This window comes from Pleurodeles waltl, chromosome 2_2 (assembly GCF_031143425.1).
Source record: "Pleurodeles waltl isolate 20211129_DDA chromosome 2_2, aPleWal1.hap1.20221129, whole genome shotgun sequence".
In the NCBI taxonomy this organism is placed as follows: Eukaryota; Metazoa; Chordata; class Amphibia; order Caudata; family Salamandridae; genus Pleurodeles; species Pleurodeles waltl.
This window is the reverse complement of record NC_090439.1, coordinates 906,179,831-906,200,737: the sequence shown is the minus strand read 5'-3', so window position 1 is coordinate 906,200,737 and position 20,907 is coordinate 906,179,831. Positions and strand designations below refer to the sequence as shown.

General features: G+C 45.4%; 1 protein-coding gene across 8 annotated transcripts in view; it reads right to left on the bottom strand.

The window, feature by feature from the left end:
• Positions 1-20,907, bottom strand: part of OXR1 (oxidation resistance 1) — a 1,752,159-nt gene that overhangs the window by 345,201 nt on the left and 1,386,051 nt on the right. The window lies entirely within an intron of this gene.

Here is a 20,907-nt window from a genome sequence, read left to right as displayed (position 1 = left end):
TCCAGGGGATCCTCATCAATAGTCATAAACATTGAATAGATTAGCAAGCCAATCCCTTGACTCTGCGGACTGTCCTATAGAAGTGCAGGAATAGATATGTATCATGCAAACAAATTTCTCAGAGAAGCTTGCCCAACTTGGGAGTCTGCTCTTGCATCTGAGTCCAAACAGTAATGTCTAGTAAAAGTATGTACAGACTTCCATGTAGCAGCCTTACAAATTTCAGAGATTGGAACATTATTAAGGAGGGCAGCAGTAGCCGCCTTTCCCCTTGTCGAATGCGCCTTAGGTCTAGCAAGTAGTTGCTTGTTAGCCAATTGATATGCATTAACAATAAAAGAAACTATCCATCTAGATATGGTGCGTTTTGATGCTGCCTCTCCTGTTCTCAAATGACCATAATTTACAAACAAGTGGTTGGAATGTCTAATTAGTTTGGTCTTATCCAGATAAAATTTTAGCACTCTTTTCAAATCTAGGGAGTGCAAGGCTTTCTCCGCCAGAGTCTCCGGATTGGGGAAAAAAGTTGGTAGAGAAATAGTCTGATTGATGTGAAATTCTGACACCACCTTCGGTAGGAATGATGGGTGAGTTTGCAGAACTACTTTATTCTCGTGAAAGACTGTGTATGGTTCTTTGGAGGACAAAGCCTGAATCTCACTGACCCTCCTTGCGGACGTAATGGCTACCAAAAAGGCCGTCTTCCACGTAAGGTGTTGCAAAGAGGCTTTGTGTATAGGTTCGAAAGGAGGGCCCATAAGTTTTGATAGCACTATGTTCAGCTCCCATGGAGGGGAGGGTTTCCAAATAGGTGGAAAAAATTTTTTCAAACCTTCTAAGAAATCCTTGACTACTGGTCTTGTAAAAAAGGATTCCTGAGAAGGTGACTTACGATAGGCTGTAATGGCCGATAAATGTACCTTAATAGATGATACCTGCAGACCCGACTTTGCCAGATGGAGTAGGTAAGACAGTATGACCTCCTCTTGAGCCAGTATAGGATTCTGACCATGCTGACGACACCATATGTAGAACCTCTTCCACCTGAACGCGTAAGAACGCCGCGTGGAAGGTCGTCTGGACTCCTTCAAGATGTTCATGCACTCCTGCGAGAGCCATAGGTGCCCATACTGCAGGAATTCAGGAGCCATGCCGTCAAGCTCAGAGGGTGTAGGTTGGGGTGAAGTATCCTGCCCCCCAGCTTGCAAAGGAGATCCGGTCTGCACGGCAGCCTCCTTTGAGGTTGTTCCGATAGGTTGAGGAGATCTGTGTACCAGAATTGACGAGGCCATTGCGGAGCTATGAGAATCATTCTGGTGCTGGATCTGTAAAGTTTGTTGATCACCGCTGGTATGAGGGGGATCGCTGGAAAAGCGTTGAGAAATATCCCTGACCAGTCAATCAATAGGGCATTCCCTCGGGATTCCGGACAGTAGAACCTGGACGCGAAGTCTGGGCATTTCCTGTTTACCTCGTCTGCGAAGAGATCCAATTGAGGCCGAATCCATTTAGCAAAGATGTCTTCGACGACTTCGTCGTGCAGGACCCAATCGTGGGCGTCCTCGAGTTGTCTGCTCAGGAAGTCTGCCTCCACATTTTGTTGACCTGGTAGGTGAACCGCTGTAAGCGACATTCCTCTCGCTAGGAGCCAATGCCAGATTGTCTGAGACTCCCGAGATAGGGGCAGGGATCTCGTTCCCTCTTGTCTGTTCAAATAATACATTGTGGTCGTATTGTCCGTCTGTACTATGAGAGATTGCCCCTGAATCGATGGAGCGAAAGACTTGAGAGCCAGATGGACTGCTCTGAGCTCCAGCAGGTTGATGTGGTACTCTCTTTCGTTGTCGGACCACAGTCTGAAGGGAAGCTAGATGAGCTCCCCATCCCTGAAGAGACGCATTCGTTACCAGCGTGTCGGATGGGATTACCTGGTGAAACGGAGCTCCTACTGACAGGTGAGGTCTGTGCATCCACCATTGCAATGACTGACGTGCTACTATCGGAAGTCGCACTCTGTCCTCCCAGCGGCCTGTGCTCTGGTTCCAGCTGTTCTCCAGCGCCTCTTGGAGAGGCCTCATATGTAGCCTGGCATTCTGGACAATGAAAATGCACGAGGCCATGGAGCCCAGTAGAGATGTCACCTGACGGGCCGTAGGTGCTTCGGACTTCAGCAGGTCTTGACACTTACACTTTATTGATAATAGTCGTTTCTCCGAAGGATACACTCTTTCGAGCTCTGTATCCAGTATTGCTCCCAGGTAGTGGACATTTTGCGTTGGAATCAAGGTGGACTTTTGGTAGTTGACTTGTAGACCTAGAGACCTGAAAACACTGAGCACAATGTCCCGATGGCTTCTCGCCTGTTCCGGAGAGGAGGCCTTCAGTAGCCAGTCGTCTAGGTATGGGTAAATGAAGATTTTTTGCTTCCTTAGATGTGCCGCTACCACTGCTACGCATTTTGAGAAAACTCGAGGGGCAGATTTCAGGCCGAATGGTAGCACCTTGAACTGATAGTGCTGTGAGGCTATCCGGAAGCGTAGGAATTTCCGATGCTTGGGAATGATCGGGATGTGAAAATACGCATCCTGCAGGTCGATGGAGCACATCCAGTCTCCCCGATGTAGCGGAGGGAAAATGTGGTGAAGAGCCAGCATCCTGAACTTTTGCTTTTTTATGTACTTGTTCAGTAGTCGTAAGTCCAGAATCGGTCTGAAAACTCCCTCTCGACCTTTTTTCGCTACCAGAAAATAACGGGAGTAGACCCCCTTCCCTCTGTGCACGACTGGAACTTTTTCTATTGCTTTTTTCCGTAAAAGGGCGTGATCCTCTTCGCGCAATAGGCTCCTGTGAGACAGATTGCATTTGGTTGGTGGCAAGTGAGGAGGAGGTTGTCGGAAAAGAAGAGAGTACCCATTCTCGACAATGTTGAGCACCCATTTGTCTTTTGTTATACCACGCCACTCGTGAATGAACTCTGTGATACTTCCCCCCACCGGAGTGATGCACGGTGTTAAGGGAAGCGAGTCCTCATTGTTTTGTTGGAGTTTTGGGTGTGGACTGCTGTGGTCTACTTGACCTTCGGTCCCTCGTGGCCTTACGAGATTGAAAAAGTGGGCGTCCTTGCCTCTGCTGTGGCCTCTGGGACCAATGAGGGGTTTGACCCCTCTGCTGAAAAGGGCGCCTGTCGTAAGGCCTATATCTTCGCCTGAAGTCCTTTTTTCTCTCCAGGCCTACTGCTCTCATGGTATCCACTTCCGTCTTCATGCGCGCCATCTCGTCGTCTGTATGGGTACCAAACAGTGAGTTCCCGTTGAACGGAAGATTTAGGATACGCTGTTGCGCTTCCTGCTTCAATCCTGTCAGTCTCAACCAGGAAGACCTTCTTGCACAAACCCCACGTGCAGCTAAGTCTGCCCCATCTGCTGCTGCGCTGATGACCTGATTGGAGACCAGACATCCCTCTTGATGGATCTGGAAATCATGCCTGTCCTCCCTAAGCAATTTGTCTGCGAACCTGTTCAGAGAGTCCCAGAGTGAACGGTCATATCTGCCTAGGAGTGCAGAAGCGCTGGATACCTTCATCATGGACACCGCTGTGCCACACATTTTCCTCCCCTGAGAGTCTAGATGCCTGCTCTCCTTGTCAGGTGGAACTGTGGAGGATGATGCTACTGAGTGCGTTTTTCGGGCTGCGGCCAATATGACCGAGTCCGGCGGCGGATCCGTCTTGAGAAACAAACGATCTTGTTCAGGCGCTTTATATTTCTTCAAGATCCTAGCCGGAGCTGATCTGAGGGTGGCCGGTGCTAAAAAGGTGTCCATGGTTGGCTGTAACAGACCAGGCACTAGCGGCAGCAGCTTTTTTGAAACCGCCCTATGTTGCAGGGTTTCAAAGATGACGGATGAGGAGGTTGAAGGTTCTGGAACCTCTATGTTTAGTTTTTGTGCTCCCCTGAGAAGAACCTCATTAAAGGTTGTGATGTCATCCACCGGAGAGACTCTAGCTAGTGGAGAATCTGTTAAGGTGGGGGAGTATTGTCTGACAGAAGACCCTGACGATGACCAAGAGGGAGACCTTCTGTGATGGTGCGACCTTGACCTAGATCGTCTCTGGGAGCATAACCTGCTCCGAGATGCTGTAGCTGAGCGCCCAGGCCTCACGGTCGACTGGTGAGAAGCAGAACGAGCCCGTCCTGCCCGCGCTGTTGGCGATGGTGTTCTGGGAAGAGAGGCCGAGGGAGAGTACATCCTCGAATACTGCGAGTCTGGGGAGGCAGTCGGTCTATTAAGGCTCTCCAACCACCTCGGTGACAAGTTGATGGGCGAGACATGCCCAGACGATGCAGCTCTCGATCGAGATGAACCACTTCTTATGGAGACCACTGGAGATGTTGGAGTGGTCTTATCCGCCGGCGGAAGCCGATGCTCTGGTCCCTGTAAGACAGGTAAAACCTGCGTCGATGTCGACAGCTGCAACAACGTCGAAGGGAGCGTTGCAGGTTGCCCTGGCCTCAACGTCGAGTGCCTCGACGTTGACCGGCGATCCCTTGACCGCGCCCTGCTCGCCGACGTGTGCCTCGCCGTCGAGTGGTGGACCGCCGACGGCGGATGTCCTCATTCTCGCCGCTGAGGCGATTTCGACGTCGGCTTCCTTGACGTCGAGGGGTGCGAGGCCTTAGGCGGCGAATGGGCACGCCGGTGATGGCTCGACGTCGATCGGTGGGTTGCCGTCGACGGAGATCTGCCCCTGCGGTGGCCATGTTCTCTCGACGCCGTATCCTTCGACATCGGTCGGGTCGCCGTCGATGGCGATCTAGGACGGTGTGATGGTGGCAGCGATGACGTCGACGGGGAACAAACAGGTATTTTCCTACCTGCTGACGTCGATCTAGCCTGTCTCTCCTGAGAATGGCTTGTTGGCTGCCTGGGAAGCGAAGAGGATGATGTTTTCTGCCTCTCATGAAGACCATGAAGCCTGATCTTCTCCCTGTCCTTCAGAGTTCTTTTTGACATGTTCTTGCAGTGTTTGCAAGTGTCAAGGCAGTGACTCTGAGGCAAGCACACAATGCAGAGAGTGTGTGGATCTGACTGGGCCGCCTTCTTCCCACAGGAGGGGCACTTCACAAAAAGGGAAGGCATTTTTCAGTCAGGAAAAAACTTCCAGACTCAGACAAAGATGTTCGATGTCGAATAAAGGTGGAAAAAACGCTGTTCTGAAGTATTTTTCTGAGAAAAACTCAGAAAAACTGAGAGCTCAATGCTCAAGGATCCTCTCAGAAGAAGCCGGAAAAAAGAACTGACCTAACTGTGAACCAACTGTCACCTCTCCTTCACCCCTCAGGCATGGTGGGATACTGGAGGTGCTCAGGGTCTTAAAGGCACAGTGCCAGAATTGTAATGGTTCTCCTGTGTTAACCTGCATGCAGCCTATTGGCTAAGAATGCTCCATTGTTTTTCAATGTAGTTTTTTCTTCTTTTTCTCTGATGTTACTACTGCTTATTTCCCAAGGCCCAGTTATCGGGCTTTGGTAAATATTATTTTCTCTTATTGTAATTTTGAAAAGAACTATTTAAAAAAAAAAAAAAAAAAACACCATAGAAATAAAGCATTTTAGCCTGTTTATAATTATAGTCTGCATTGCTGTTTTACACATGTATATATGAGTTTAGTATGAAAATTTGTCTACTAAAAATGCTATATATATATATTTTTCGTGCATATTTCATACTTTATATGTGTGTATTTTATATATATGCTCCGGGGTCCCCGCACAAGGGCGGGAATATTCAATGTTTATGACTATTGATGAGGATCCCCTGGAAGAGAATGCTGGTCGATGTTTACTCGCGATTGTGGGAACTGTGAAAAAGGAGTAGGCGAAAGCTAAAGGTTACTTTGGAAGGTTCTGAAGCGTTTGTATTACCCTACCCATAGTAAATTAGCGAATTTGTTTTCTTATTATTTTCTTTATTTTTTTTTTAGATAGCTCGCAAATTAATATTGCGTTGGTTGTTGTGTGTGTGGGTTGTGAATGGGTTAGTACAATAAACTGTCAGCGTCTCAGCGAGGGTGCTGAGGGGAGTGAATGTGTTGAGTGTGACATAGTGATGCTGCACTGAGATTGGTTGATCGACAGAAAGGAGTCACACACATTTGTCAATCAGTCCAATAACAGTGTTACACGATTGGAAGGCAAGGGGGTCGAAGAGAATTGTGGGATAGCGGTCACTTCACATGATTGGTTATTCTTTCTTTAAACTTGTTTACTGTGTGTTGAGCTGTTTTTAAGTTACATTTTTCTGTAGATATTGTGTTTGAATAAATTGAGTCAAAATTAAGTTTTTCAAAGCTTTGCAATGTGCATTGAGGGGTGAGGAGTATATTCCGGTACTTAAAGGTGGGATTTGTCTGCCAGAAAATGCTCCAGCACACATTGTGTTTGAGGAGAGAGGCGCAGCGGCATGTCTTTAGGTGAAGCATTGGGTCAAAATAACAAAGAAAGAGGGTTGTTTAGCTTTTCCAGAGCATGTTACATTCAATTTAAGAATTCTGGATAATCTGAGAACGAAGATGTAAAGTCTTAAACCTCCACCGAGGTCAGCGCAGTATGAAGCTTTAGCGGTATGGGAGCTGGTAGCAAAGGAATAGAAAGCTTTAAAATATGAAAAGAGAACGGTAGAGAAAAAGCTATCTGAAACAATGTGGGATGAGGAGCAGAAAAGGTGGAGAGAAGATACATTACGTGGGGTTAGGTTATTTCCAGCAGTGAAGACGAGGTGAAAACAAAAGATAGAAAGAAAAAACAGGGTTTATTAGAACAGAACGCAAAAGAGCCAAAAAGGGTTATATTTAACGAAGATGATACGGAGAAAGATGAAGTGCTTAACCATGTTGTAGAGACATATCTTCCACCCAATATGAGACAGCAGAACATGGATATTGAGAAGACTATTGGCAAAAGGAACATTGAAGGAACATTGAAAGGAGACAACTGGCCAGTGAAAAGGTGGGAAAGGGAAAGATTGATGTGATACCATCAATACCAGAGGAAAGAGAATTGCCTGGTGAAGAACAAACTAGTGGAGAAGATAGTGAAAGTGGAAGACGACCGAAAAGGAAAAGAGTTGCAAGCAGGAGATATGCTCGACCTGAATGGGCATACTTAAATTCAAGTGACTGGCAAGAAGAATTTTTGAGTTATTGTTTTGACAGAGACTTAGAAAATTCTGACTTCGGGACGTGAAGATTCACAAAAGATGCATTGGGTTAGCGAAAATTGAAAAATTGAGTATTAAAGTTATGGTGCAAAGATTGAAAATTTCTGGAAAAGACAAATGAAAAACTGAACTTAGACGAGCTGCTATACCGGACTTGGCAAAGTAACTGTCCACGAGTGAATGAATTAATAAATAAAATTAAAAGGGGTTTTTGAATTTTTTTTTTTTCCTTCTAACATAGAAAATGAGTAATTCACACGACCAAAACTGTAGGATTCGTTGTTGCAAAGTGCTTAGCATTGGTTTAGCGGTAATGAGTGTGTTGATATGTTTGTTATTTTTGGGAGTGTGTTTATGAGATTGATGGAGTAAATCAGACTGCGAAAATGGATTCTTTAGATTTGGCTGGTAAGTCATTAACCAAAGATAGATTGAGGATACATATAAAATATTTGCATGAGGAAAAAGAGCTTTTTTCTAATATTTTCTATCGCTTATTGCATGAGTATGTCGAAGTGATGGATGCGACTGATTGTTATGTATGTATGCAGATTCCAGCTTCAGTAGAAGGAGGAACTATGTATCATAGCTTACCTGTGACTTATGCTATAAGCTGCAGTCTTTTGCTAACACGTTTCTATAATAAGCATACTTGTCTTACCACAGACGTGGAAGTGGGATACCCCCTAACTTATAAAAAAAAAAAACTCAATGGTTATTAGGTGAAAGGGAGTTTAGACCTTTTCAAGGTGAGGCAAAACAATTGTTGAGGAAATGTATTTTAGATTCAGAGGGAATAATAGCTCTTTAAGTACACCAAAACAGTACTGCTATGAGCTGCTGATACAGACTGAGATCAGCTGAGGATATTAGTACTGGAGTACATTCCAAGTGAGACCAGACTGAAGGGACGTTTTAGAAAATGTTGTAGTGGAAAATGTATTAGACCAGTTTTATTCCTTTGCTCTTATTAGAGTAGGTCACTTAGCAATATATGTAATGGACATTGTTTATGATAATATAAGGAGAGCAGCAGATACAGACACGGCGACTGCGGTCGCAAGGAAGGTGAAGGGGCAAAAGAGAAGAGGATGCAGCAAGAGGCAAGTGGCTCCCACCCCCTCCCCCGATGCCCCACCCAATATCATTCTGACGTCCTGGGGCCTGTCCTAAGGAAAAGCTACAGTAGCGGTCAGCCTCGAACACCAAGTCTTCTATTTATACAGACAGCAGTATCGGAAAGCACGGACAAGGTAAAGGAAAGGCAAAGTCTGTGAAAGCAGCAGTGTGTGTGGGGAGGCGGGAAGCAGGCAGTGCAGGGTTAAGCAGGTTTAGGTTCTGCCATTGGTGGCTGAGCCAGGCTCGGGTGGTGCTTGTGGCCAGCACGCGTTTGTCTCCCGCAGGTTAGTGTGGCACCAGTGTGCTATCAGTGTTTCACGCCTGTTCCCAGTGCGGAGTTGCATAGTTTCTATCCAGTATGCAGTATCACCCACACCACACATCCCTCTGAATTATTCCAGCATCGGCACTACAGTCCAAGGGTGATTGGAGGCCGCAATTGGAGGTCGTGAGGGGAACTGGATGTGGTTGCCAGAGGGAGCGATTGGTGGCTCAGGAGTGCAAGCCTTGACTTGATCGAAGAACACCCGGATGCGGCAGGCCTGAATAACTGATTTAAAGGCAGCATGCTTGTGCCTCTCCTAGCACCCAACCAAGGTTGTGGCTGTGGTAGTAGCCTTGAGAAATAAGGGAGGTGTGGTGGCGCTGCTTTAAATATAATACCCAGGGATTTACGGGGAGGGGAGTGAAGCAGTGCTGATCTAAAGACATTACCCAGGGATCCCGGGGGCTGGAGCTTATCAAAATACATCTAACCCTCAGCAGATCTCCCAGCAAGGATTCCAGGGGGTGCACGCTAGGAAAACATCAAGGCCAACTAAACTTAAAAGATGGCCCGAGAGAGCTCCCTCCTCCTCACAGGGTGCTGTGCCTCCTTCCTTTCGGTGAACTCAACGGCAGCTGGATGCAGTAGCCCGAGTAGTGGTTCTAAAGGCCTTCGCAGCATGCTCATGCCTCTCTCGGTGCTTGGCCTTTAGTAGGAGCCTTGGTAAGGGCCTCTGAGCCTAAAGGGAGATGGGGTGGCGCTGCTTCAAAGACATTAGTCTAGCACTCCTACAGGCAGGAGACTATCTAGTATATGTAATCACACTGGGGGCAAACAAACTTTTAAAAAGATGAAAGGCGCCAGTTCATCAGCAATAGTGAGACAGAAACAGCACATTGGTAAATGATAATTAACCGAACCAATGGACACCTGCCAATGCAGCTACCCCCTCTTGTTCCCGCTACTTCCTCACTTCTGGGGAACGGAGAGAAGAGGGGTTTGAGGGATTACACTAACGGTCCTTGTCCTCGGATGACTCACTCTGAAAAGGAGCCGACCAGGAATTACTTTCAGAAGGCAACTTGTGAGCACCGAGAACTAATATTAGAGGGTTGAGCCCAGGACTTAGATGCCTATGGCTCCAAGCACTTTTTTAGTCCAGTAAACAGATCCTATAATACTACTCAAAGTTTAACCTGGGAGACATCACTGGTGGCTGACATCAAATTCCGAAGGTCGCAATCTTGTCCGAAGTTAATAGCAGAGGGGACTTTGGAAGTGCTAATATGCAATCCACAGGGGTCACGCCCCCTTCACTGTTGACAGACCCAGTGTCCGTAGAGAGTTTGATGAGCTCGAAGGCAACAATATAAAGCCTCCAAATATAGCAAATACACCAAACTTATCAATAAACAGTGAAGGCAGAGAAATAACTATAGAATCTAAGCCAAACAAAGATTATGGTAGAAGCCCAGGTTCATCAAATCCAAGAACAAGGGGATTATAGAGGACTTTGATGACAAACATGTAACTACTACAACAAACATTCCAACTAACATTCCTTCGATAACTAGAAGGGAAAGAATAACAGATCAGGAATTGGGAAATCTTTCGGACCGCTTCCTAGCTACCAATGAGACCCAAATAGATGAGATTCTCAGTCAAACTCCATTAATCGGACGAAGGTCGATGGACAAAACATCCAACCTAACTGGGACACAACTTAGGCATCTAAAATTCACACATTGTCAGCAATCAGAGCCTTCCAGGACCAAATCTCAGGGCCCTTCTTCGGCAATCAAGCAAAATGGTACTACAGATTGACTTAATACAGTCACTAGCAATGCATTTGGCAGATCTGGGGAATATAATGAGTAGACTACAGTTAAAAAGAAGTGAAATCAAGAAGGACAAACCCTGTACATGCTCCCCAATCATTAATAAGCTAAGCACTCTCTGAGGTTCTTGAGGCTCTGGTTGGTGCTGCAAAAGCTAATGCAGACAGAGGTGAGCCAATGATACAGGAAATAAGCTGTGATCTGAGTGAGACCCTGAGCTCACTGAATGTGGGAATGGGTGTACCAGAGGAAGCCCCAATTGACACCCTGGAGCTCGCAGTGCTACTGTACAGATGACACGGCCTACGGAAAAAGTGGCCAGGTTTCCAACACTGCCTAATATTCAGAAGTACTGAAGCTCAGCTCAGCTCAAAAACAAGGAGAAGGCAGAACGCCCAAGAAGAGAAGCACTCCATTTGAATGGTTATTTACAGATCTCCCTGTAGACCACTACCAAGGAAATTAAATACACGGCCCTTCAGTGAGTGCAAACCCATCTGAACATGTCACAACTGAGTATGAAATCCTTCCTGCAACAAACTCTGTTTCGCAGTTGGAGACCACTTGTTGAATCCCACTATTCAGCCACCCCTAAACAAGCATGACTAGTGAGGGCACACAGAATTTCCAACCACCTATACTGAGCATTCACAGCCAGTCCTTCAGGCTGGCAGGGAGGTAGAAGGCTCTGACCACTTGAAATGTGTCTTCATACCCAGGTATTGCCCTAAAGGACACCAGGACATCCTCAACAGAGGGACTCTGCTGAGACAGTTCAGCCACATCCCCGATCTAAAACATATAACCTTGGAGGATCTGGAATGGGTGAATTTCGATCCACCATCTTTTCATTCGAAAGGAGACATCACAACGACAGGATGGAGAAGAGAAGACCAGAGGGATGCTTTGTGGAGAGAAAAAAAATCATATCAGAATGTGGGATCAATCTGTATAAACCCACTCCCCCAAAATACCCCAACGTATTACTACATTCACCTTGGGATCAGACAACCTCAACCGTCCCAAAGGTCACACTAGGAAAAAGCCGAGCCTGGAAACCTGAAGTAACCACAGGGTCACGTGCCTTAATGATCGACTGCACCCAAAATATGGGAGAAGTGCGTTTTGATGCCTTGAGTTGTTCACGCTGGAAGGAGTTGTCAAGCGAGCTGCCTACAACTAAAGGATTGGGTCATCTGTTTTGGCCCAGAAAGGTTAGCCCAACTATGCCTTTAAAACTGCTACCATTCCAGAGGCCTTGAAAGGATCCATCCTATGTCCAATATTTAAAATGGAGATCGGACCATAGCCCCAAATTACCGAATGATAGCACTACTGGACGTTGAAGCAAAAATGTATGCTCAAACTCTGCTGGAGCACCTGGAAACCTGGGCACCCAAACAGTATTTTGCCATTCTTTCAATCAGGATTTTGAGCGGGGCATCAACAATAGATAATATACTATCATTATCCTTCCTTAGACATCAAGCTTTACAAAAGATTGCTTTTGTGCTGCTTCATAGACTGCAGTGTGGCCTGATAGAGTGGGTTGGGCAACCCTTTGGAGGAAGTTAGATGCTTGGGCCATACCCCATATTCTTTTAAGAGCTGTAAGAAAATGAGTTACTTACCTGTAACTGTGGTTCTCCAGTATTGGTATCTTTCATAGATTCACATGCTTGAATCATTCCCCGTCGTCGAAGTGGGAGTCCCACGGTACATAGAAAGCAATAAATAGAGAAAAACTTTTCTTTTCTTTTTTTTTCATTGAAGTCAATAGGAAAAAACATATTCAATTGTAGAACTATCAGCCTCTTTAGAAAGAGCCCAAACTTCAACCAATCAGGCGTGACCACCCCTTTAGAACCCTCAGCACAGAGGCTCAGTCTGTCAGATTTCTCCGCACTAGAGAATACAGGAAAAAATCCAAGAAGGTGAGCCTCTCTGGGGAGGAGGGTGGGTCGCATGTGAATCTATGAAAGATACCAATACTGGAGAACCACAGTTACAGGTAAGTAACTCATTTTCTTCTCCAGTATTGGGGTATCTTTCATAGATTCACATGCTTGAATCAGAATAGCCAGCAGTAATAACAAAATGTTACTTCTTGTAGCACTAATAGCATGCATAATTATAATGCATGTTGTCTGAATCTATATAAGCAATTAACATCTGCAAATTAAGTGCTAACCATATTAACTACATATAGTATCCATCTATATATATATATATAAAAAACCCTGATATATAAATATACACACACATATACATATATATACACACATATATATATATATGTATATATATATATATATATATATATATATATATATATATATACCTACACATACACCTTTATCTATATAAAAACATATGTATCCATAGCTACACATATGCAACTATATACTTTAAATTATACTTCAAACAATACCCAGAGGACGGAGGGTAGAGATTATAGGCTCACCTTATGTGAACAAATTGTGAAAAACTGCTTGTCCAACCGCAGCATCCACCTTGTCAGTAGCTTCCAGGCAGTAATGCTGGGTGAAAGTATGAGCACGTGTCCATGTTGCCGCCCTGCAGATCTGGTTCAGAGGGATTCCAGCGAACAGAGCTGTGGAAGTGGATACCGCTCTAGTGAATTGCGCTCGGACATTGGATGATAATGGCTTCCCCGCCAACTGGTGGGTCAACTGAATGGCGGAAGAGATCCAGCGCGCTATAGTTTGTTTAGTAACTGCGTTACCGTGATTGATCTTTCCATAGCTGATAAATAATTGTTCAGATTTACGGAAACCACTTGTCCTTTCTATATAGAACTTTAAACAGCGCTTAATGTCTAAAGAATGCAGAGCTCGTTCCGCTGCCGTTTGAGGATTTGGAAAAAATGTTCTTAAAACTACTGGTTCGTTTATTTTATTATTCTGGAGGACCATAGTGAAGGTGACAGACGTTTGTCGGAAACATGATATGGCAGCCAGATGCACCTTAATCGATGAATGTGAAAGACCGGATTTAGCCAAATGCAATAAATATGGCAAAATTTGTTCAGGAGATGATGTTAGAGGATGGATGTTGGAAGCTGTGCACCACAAGCAAAACCTCTTCTTCCACTTGAACTTGTATGTGCGATTTGTAGACTGAGCTCTGGCACAGGCAAGCACCTCTCTGCAATCCGGAGGAATATTTAATCTATCGAATTCATAGAATTCAGGAGCCAGGCTGATAAACGAAGAGATGTCGGGTTGGGATGACGAACCTGACCCTGGCTCATTGTCAACAGATCCGGTACTGCCTTCAGCCGAATGTGAGGTTGTTCCGATAGCAATAGAAGTTCTGTGAACCAGAACTGGCGTGGCCACCTGGGCGCGATTAGAAGAATCCTGCATTGTTCCCTCTTCATCTTTAGCAGAAGCCTCGGGATGAGTGGCAGCGGGGGAAAAGCGTATGCATAAATCCCAGACCATCTGATCAAAAACGCATTCCCCTTCGAACCCCTCTGCGGACGCCAGCTTGCGAAGTGTCGGCATTTCTTGCTGTCTCTGGTCGCGAACAGATCTAGAGCGGGTTTGCCCCAACAACGAAAGAGACTGTCGAGAACCGATTGATTGAGTTCCCACTCGTGGCAGCTGGTTCGATTCCTGCTCAAGGCATCTGCCCAGGTGTTGGTGATCCCTGGGAGATGTTCTGCTCGGATGGAGATTCGATGCTGAATCACCCAATGCCACAGCTTCTGCGCCTCCAGAGATAATGCTCGAGATCTTGTGCCTCCCTGCTTGTTGATATAATGCATGACCGTGGTGTTGTCCGTCCTTATCAAAACTGAAGAGCCTCTGATGTTCGTGAGGAAGGATTTGAGTGCCAAAGCCACCGCTCTTAACTCTAATACATTTATGTGGAGAGTTGATTCTTGAGTGGACCACTTTCCCCTAACGCAAAGATTCTGTAAATGAGCACCCCATCCCTCCAGGGGTGCGTCTGTTGTTACTATGTGCATGGTCCTGTCCTTTAGAAATGACAGTCCGTCTGAGACTAGGGGAGTTTCCTTCCACCACCTGAAAGCTTGTTTCGCTGAAGGGGTTATTTGTACTACCTCGTCGAAAGAGCCTTCTGTCTGTTTCCATTGGTTGTCTAGTTGTTGTTGAAGAGTCCTCATGTGCAGACGACAGTTCCTTATCAACGGAATGGAAGACGATAGTATCCCTAGAAAAGACTTGTAAGCCCGCACTGAAACGGACCTTCTTTTGCTGAGCCGTGCTGCTAAGTTTCGAAGTTTCTTTCTTCTGTCCTGCGAAGCAAAGGCTTTCGCTTGCAGAGTGTCTAAGATGGCTCCTAGAAACGTGATGTTCTGAGTGGGTTCTAGGTGAGACTTGGGGTAATTGACTGTCAAACCCAAAGCTCCGAAAAGGGAGAGACATGTCTCCGTGTCTCTGGCAGCCTTCGACGCTGTACGTGCCTTTATTAGCCAGTCGTCTAGGTACGGGAACACCTGTACCCCTAATTGTCTGAGGTGGGCTGCCACTGGCGCCAAAACCTTGGTGAACACTCTTGGAGCCGACCTGAGGCCAAAAGGAAGCACTCTGAACTGGTAATGAATGCCTGCGACCCTGAACCGCAAGAATTTCCGATGATTGGGGTGAATTGGAAGGTGGAAATATGCGTCCTGAAGATCTAACGATGTCATAAAATCCCCCCGGTTGAGCAGGCTCAGAACGTCTTGAAGAGAGATCATGCGAAAAGATTGCTTCTTGAGGTATTTGTTGAGCGAACGAAGATCTAGAATAGGCCTCCAGTCTCCGGTCTTCTTCCTGATAAGGAAAAAACTGGAGTAAAAACCTGTTCCCCCTCTGGCTTCTTGGCACGATCTCTATTGCTCCCTTGCTCATTAAGATAGCAATCTGTTCCATAAGCTCGTTGAGATGGGCTGGCGGGGGGCCTTTTGGTGGTACTTGAGGGGGAGGTTGATTGAATTCTAGTGTATGCCCCGAATTGATAATATCTAAAACCCATTTGTCTGTTGTTATTCTGGACCATTGGTGTAGAAATTCGGAATTTGTGCCCCCTATAAGAGTGTTGATATAGGGGCTGGGTGCAGACACTTGATGAGGGTCACTGCTTTCTTGTTGTTTCTTTGGCTCTGAAAGCAGACTTTCCTCTCGTTTGTTGTCTGAAGCGAGCTGATGATTGCTGACGAAAGGAATGCGGCTGTTGCTGTCCGTAGGTTGAGCAAAATTGCCCTTGGTAAGAGGAGTAAGGTCGATATTGTTGAAAGCCTCCTCTATGTGAAAGGGTTCCTCTCCCTCTCGCTCCCCGAAAGGGTTGCCTTTTGTACTGAAGCGTTGCAAGTGATCTGGCTGTTTCAGTGTCTGCCTTAATAGACTGCAATGCCTCGTCGACATGTTTGCCAAACAAAAGCTCGCCATCATACGGCATGTCCAGAACCTTCAATTGAACTTCAGGCCTAAAAGAGTTAGCTTTTAGCCACCCTTGGCGTCTGAGCACAGCCGCCCCGGCCAATTGTCGAAATCCTGTGGAAGAAACATCAATGGCAGAGTCTATGATTTCAGCCGAAATCTTTTCTCCTTCTTGCAGAATTCTGCGTGCTTCTGCTCTGCTGGTCTCAGGTAACATATCAATGAATTGTGACATGTCAGACCACATCTGGCGATCGTATCTCCCAAGTATTGCTAGAGAGTTAGCCGCTCTAACCGTGGTGGCACCCATAGTTCAAAATTTCTTGCCTATGGAGTCCAAACGACGTCCTTCCTTGTCTGGGGGGGCAGTCAGAGAAGCCGACGGATTCCTGGACCTCCTCTGAGCTGCTTGTGAAATAACCGAATCCGGCTTAGGATGGCTGATCAAACATGCTGGGGAGTTGTCTGGTGCCTTATATTTTTTCTCTAGTCTGGGCAAGACTGCAGGAATGGAGGACGGAGTCTGCATGACTTTTAGGCCCTCTTCCCAGATGAAATCGACAATGGGAATGGCCCTTACCGATTTTCTAGTGTCTTCTTTAAAATCATAAAGAAAGCAGTCTGATTGTTTTGACGCAATCGGTAGCTGGAACCTTTTTGCAGCTCTTTCCATGACACTATGGAAACCCCCAATGTCCTGCAGTGGAGAGTCCACTGGCGGTGGTGTAGACGGAGATGGAGTCTGGATCTGATACTCATCCCACTCCGGTGTGAGAGAATCTGAGTCCTGTATCTCCCCTTCCTCCTGTTCCTCCTCGGATGACGGTGATGCAATACCCTGAACCGATGGAGGTGCTGTGGTAGGGTCCGGAAATTCTGAAGGCCTAGCCGGAGTGGACACTGGTGTCTGTGGAGGTTGTACCGGTGTAGAAGAACCAGGCGGGGGAAACCTCGCATAGTAGTCCTGCATCATTTGTTGAAGGTTGTTAATCAACGAGACCGGCATCTGTACTGTCTGTTCTTGTTGTTGGAAATGCCCTTGATCCTGTTGGTCCGGAAAAGGCTGAAGATCCTCCTCTTCATCTTCCTCTTGGCACTTTATACGTAGTTCGGATGGACTACGTGCTACCGGAAAAAATCCGTCATCAGAGTAACCATCGCCGTCATCATCATCATCAGCAAAAAGATGCTGCGGAGGAACTGGTGCAACCTTGCTGGGCGATGTATGTGATGGCAGCAATAAAGATGACTTGCTCTGCACAGGTAAAATCCTTTGCGGTAGGTAAGGAGATGTAAGATAATGAGTCATCGACGGAACTGTCGTCGACGGAGCACTCGTCGATGGTGTCCTCGTCGACGGTGCAGTCGGTGTAGTTGGTGTCGGTGATACCAGTGTCGACGAAGGTCTCGTCGACGAAGTCAATGTCACTACACCACCCGTCGACGGGGTTGTCGTTGACGGAGTTGTCGTTGTCAGGCGCGTCGATGGAATCTTCGTCGGCGAAGCCGACGGCGACCTTCTGAATTTCTTCGTCGATGAATGCGTCGACGGCACAGATTTTAGCTTCTTACCCGTCGACGGCTTCTTTGTGATCTTCAAAGTGTGCGACGACAACGGACCATACTTTAGACTCTCCGATGTTATCGTCGTAGATGACAGCGGAGACGAAGTTACTATCATCGGTGATGGAGGAGCTGTAAACGTAGCCGTCACTGTAGTCGTCGTCACAGGGAGACCTGTCGTCGACGGAGCGCTCGTCGACGGTGTCGATTTTTTGGACGTCGACGGAGGCAGTGAGCTTGAAGGCTTCTTAAGCTTCTTTGAAGAAGAAGCAGGTGTGGATGGCTCTGAGTGAACCCTGCCACATGCTACCTTGGATGTTGAAGGTAGATCCCCCGTGTCCTTAAAAACATGCAGCTTCTTGGCTGACTTACTGCTTGTAGGGGATAAGCTCTCCACAGACCTCTTCCTTTTCTTTGAGGTCACTGAAGTGTCACTCTCCTCTTCAGAAAGAGCTTCTCTTGCCTTCTTTTTCTGGAGCCAAAGTAGGAGCCTGGCTTCTCTGTCCCTCAGAGTCTTGTTAGGAAAGGTCCTGCAGATCTTACAGTCCTTGACCTTATGCTCTGGATGTAAGCAATAGATACATTCTTTGTGAGGATCCTCACAGTGAAGTCTCAATTTGCCACAGGTCCCACAAGGCCTAAAAAGACCTTTTCTTGTAGACATGATGGAAAAAGTCTTGTAGAAAAAAGTCAAGTGAAAATTTCTAAAGATTTCTCTTGAAGAGATAGAAAACTGAGCAAAGCTCAGGGAGACTCCCTTACACACGACGTGCAGTAGAAAATCTGACAGACTGAGCCTCTGTGCTGAGGGTTCTAAAGGGGTAGTCACGCCTGATTGGTTGAAGTTTGGGCTCTTTCTAAAGAGGCTGATAGTTCTACAATTGAATGTGTTTTTTCCTATTGACTTCAATGAAAAAAAAAGAAAAGAAAAGTTTTTCTCTATTTATTGCTTTCTATGTACCGTGGGACTCCCACTTCGACGACGGGGAATGATTCAAGCATGTGAATCTATGAAAGATACCCCAATACTGGAGAATCTCTATATATACTAAGACCTGGGTTCAGGTGAGAAACGGCCCTGGTACAGTTACTTAAAATTTATATGAATTGTGGTCTAAAGCAGGTATGTGTTTTTTTGGCCCTCCTACTGTTAAACTTCTACAGAGCTGATTTAGAAAAATCATTGCATTCCAGCTCACTGGTCCTTACTAAAGTTATGAAATATCAGGCTGCAAACCATATAATATGCAGATGACATTGTGATTACGGACCATACCAAATCAGGATTGCAAAGGGCACCGGATGCCCTGAATGAATTCAATGAAATAAATCAATTGCAGGTTAATCAGGACAAAAGAAAAGTCCTGATTTTTGGAAGATATTGGTGCAACAAGACTACTACATGACTCCTGGCCAGTAAGAAAATTAGCACGTCAAGGAATTACAACTATCTGGGTGTGTGGTTTAGTGGCAATGGAAAAGCAGAAATACATGAAAGAACTAATAAAAAACTGCTGCCATTACCTATGGAATTGGGCAACTGAATTGTTCTATAAGCAGTACACTAGGGCCCCCAATTCTAAGAGTAATGAATGAAGCGTTACTTCCAGCATTACAGTACAGTCATTATGCATACCCTGGAGCACTGGAAAAATCTTAGAACTTCACTGTAGGGCATATAAAAAAACATTCCAACGCACGCCGCCCAAGATTAAGGCCAGAATTGCGGTTAGTAAACCAAACACTAAAATGCAAAGCTTCCCTGCTGAAATTCTATAGTAGAACCAGGGTGGCTCAAACAAATTCTTTAAAAGCTCCCTGAAATTTATTTTTGAAACCCCAGGCAATTTCTGGTCCAGCCAGTTGAGAGCCGGAATCTTGATCCTATGGCTAGTGGAAGCAGTCCTTCATGACGGAGCTATCCCACATTCTTCCTGGAGGATGGCAATTAACAAGGAAATGAAAAGGATCTCCTATGAACAAGATTTATCATTGGGTGATAACTCTGCATTGTTTCAGTCTCTGAACAACTCTTGTCTGAAGGGGAAACCACAACCCTATTTTATGGAATCCATAAACGTTGAAACACAAAGGCAGATTCTTTATATGAGACTGTTAGCGCTCCCGATAAGAGATTTCAATCCAGCTGGGTGGGTTTAAGAGATAATAGAGCCTGTAGGATATGCAACTATTAGCACGAATCATGGTTACATTTGCTATATAGTCGTCCAGCCCTCGACCATCAAAGGAGACTGCTTCTTAAACTGCTCTTTCTGGCTATTGGGGTGCACACGTCAGTACGTATCTTCCATTTGCTTAAAGACCGTGACTCCGTGGGCACTGGCGAAATGTGCTAAATTTGTCAAAACACTAAGACTGCTGCTTAGTCAATCAGCGGCTGCTAGTTGCAATAAAACCCAGCCCCATTTAAAGCTAAGCACTGCCGTAGCATTTTGGTTTCAGTATGCAAGTTCAGCCTACTACAGAAGATATGACACTGTAACTGTACATTTTCCATCTGCTCGTAGTACTCCTGAATGTTTTAGCTGGTCATTTGGGCTGTTTTGCAGGGGGTTCTCAATTACTGTAAAATACTTCAGCTGGATCAGGAGACAGTTAGGCAGTGCCTCAAACAAAACATCCTGCCCCCGCAACAGAAATATGAATACATTACTCGATTCAGTAGGATCCAACTTATTGGTAACGGTTACAACTTTTATCATTTTTATTTCAAAGATAAATATTGTCTATTAGTCGTTGTGAATGGTACTTGGATTGTGTTAGTGATAGATTGGCTTCTGCATACGGTAGGCTTTTTATTAAGGATGAACAAGTGATTACTGTCTATCTGTACACAGCACTTTTGATCATTTGTTTAATTAGTAATTTGCTCTTTGTTGTTGGTTTCTACCAATTGGAGGTTTTTATTAAGGATCATATGGGAATATTGTCCGGTTGCACATAGCACTTTTGATTACCTGTTTTTAATCAGTAATTTGCTCTTTGTAATGGTTTTAGAAACTATACAATGACTATGTTAACATTAGCATTCTGATAGAGGGTTTTCTGGGAAGAAATAGTAATTTGATGAGGAAAAACATTAGGAGGCAAACACAGTCCTTATTTTCTTAATGACAGAATTTCTAAAACGACTACATGTATAAATGATTAAAGAGGTATGCCAGCATTTGCAACTGATAAGTTAAGGGACTTTCAAACTCTAGAAAGGCATTTTAATTCCTGATACTATGGTAACTACACCTATGTTTTTGATTTAAATGGTATTAAAATCCAGGAATAAACTGATGTGTGGTTATCTTGCAAGGAGTCCTCACTGTGAAGATTTGTGAAAGAGAAAGAGGATGCCCTATAAACATGTTAAACTTCAAAGCATTTAAAAACATTTGAGTAGCTTGAAAGGTCTGCCTGAGCTTATACTAACTGCAGTTCTCCATAAAGAGAATCGCCAGTGTTATGTCATCACGCTTAC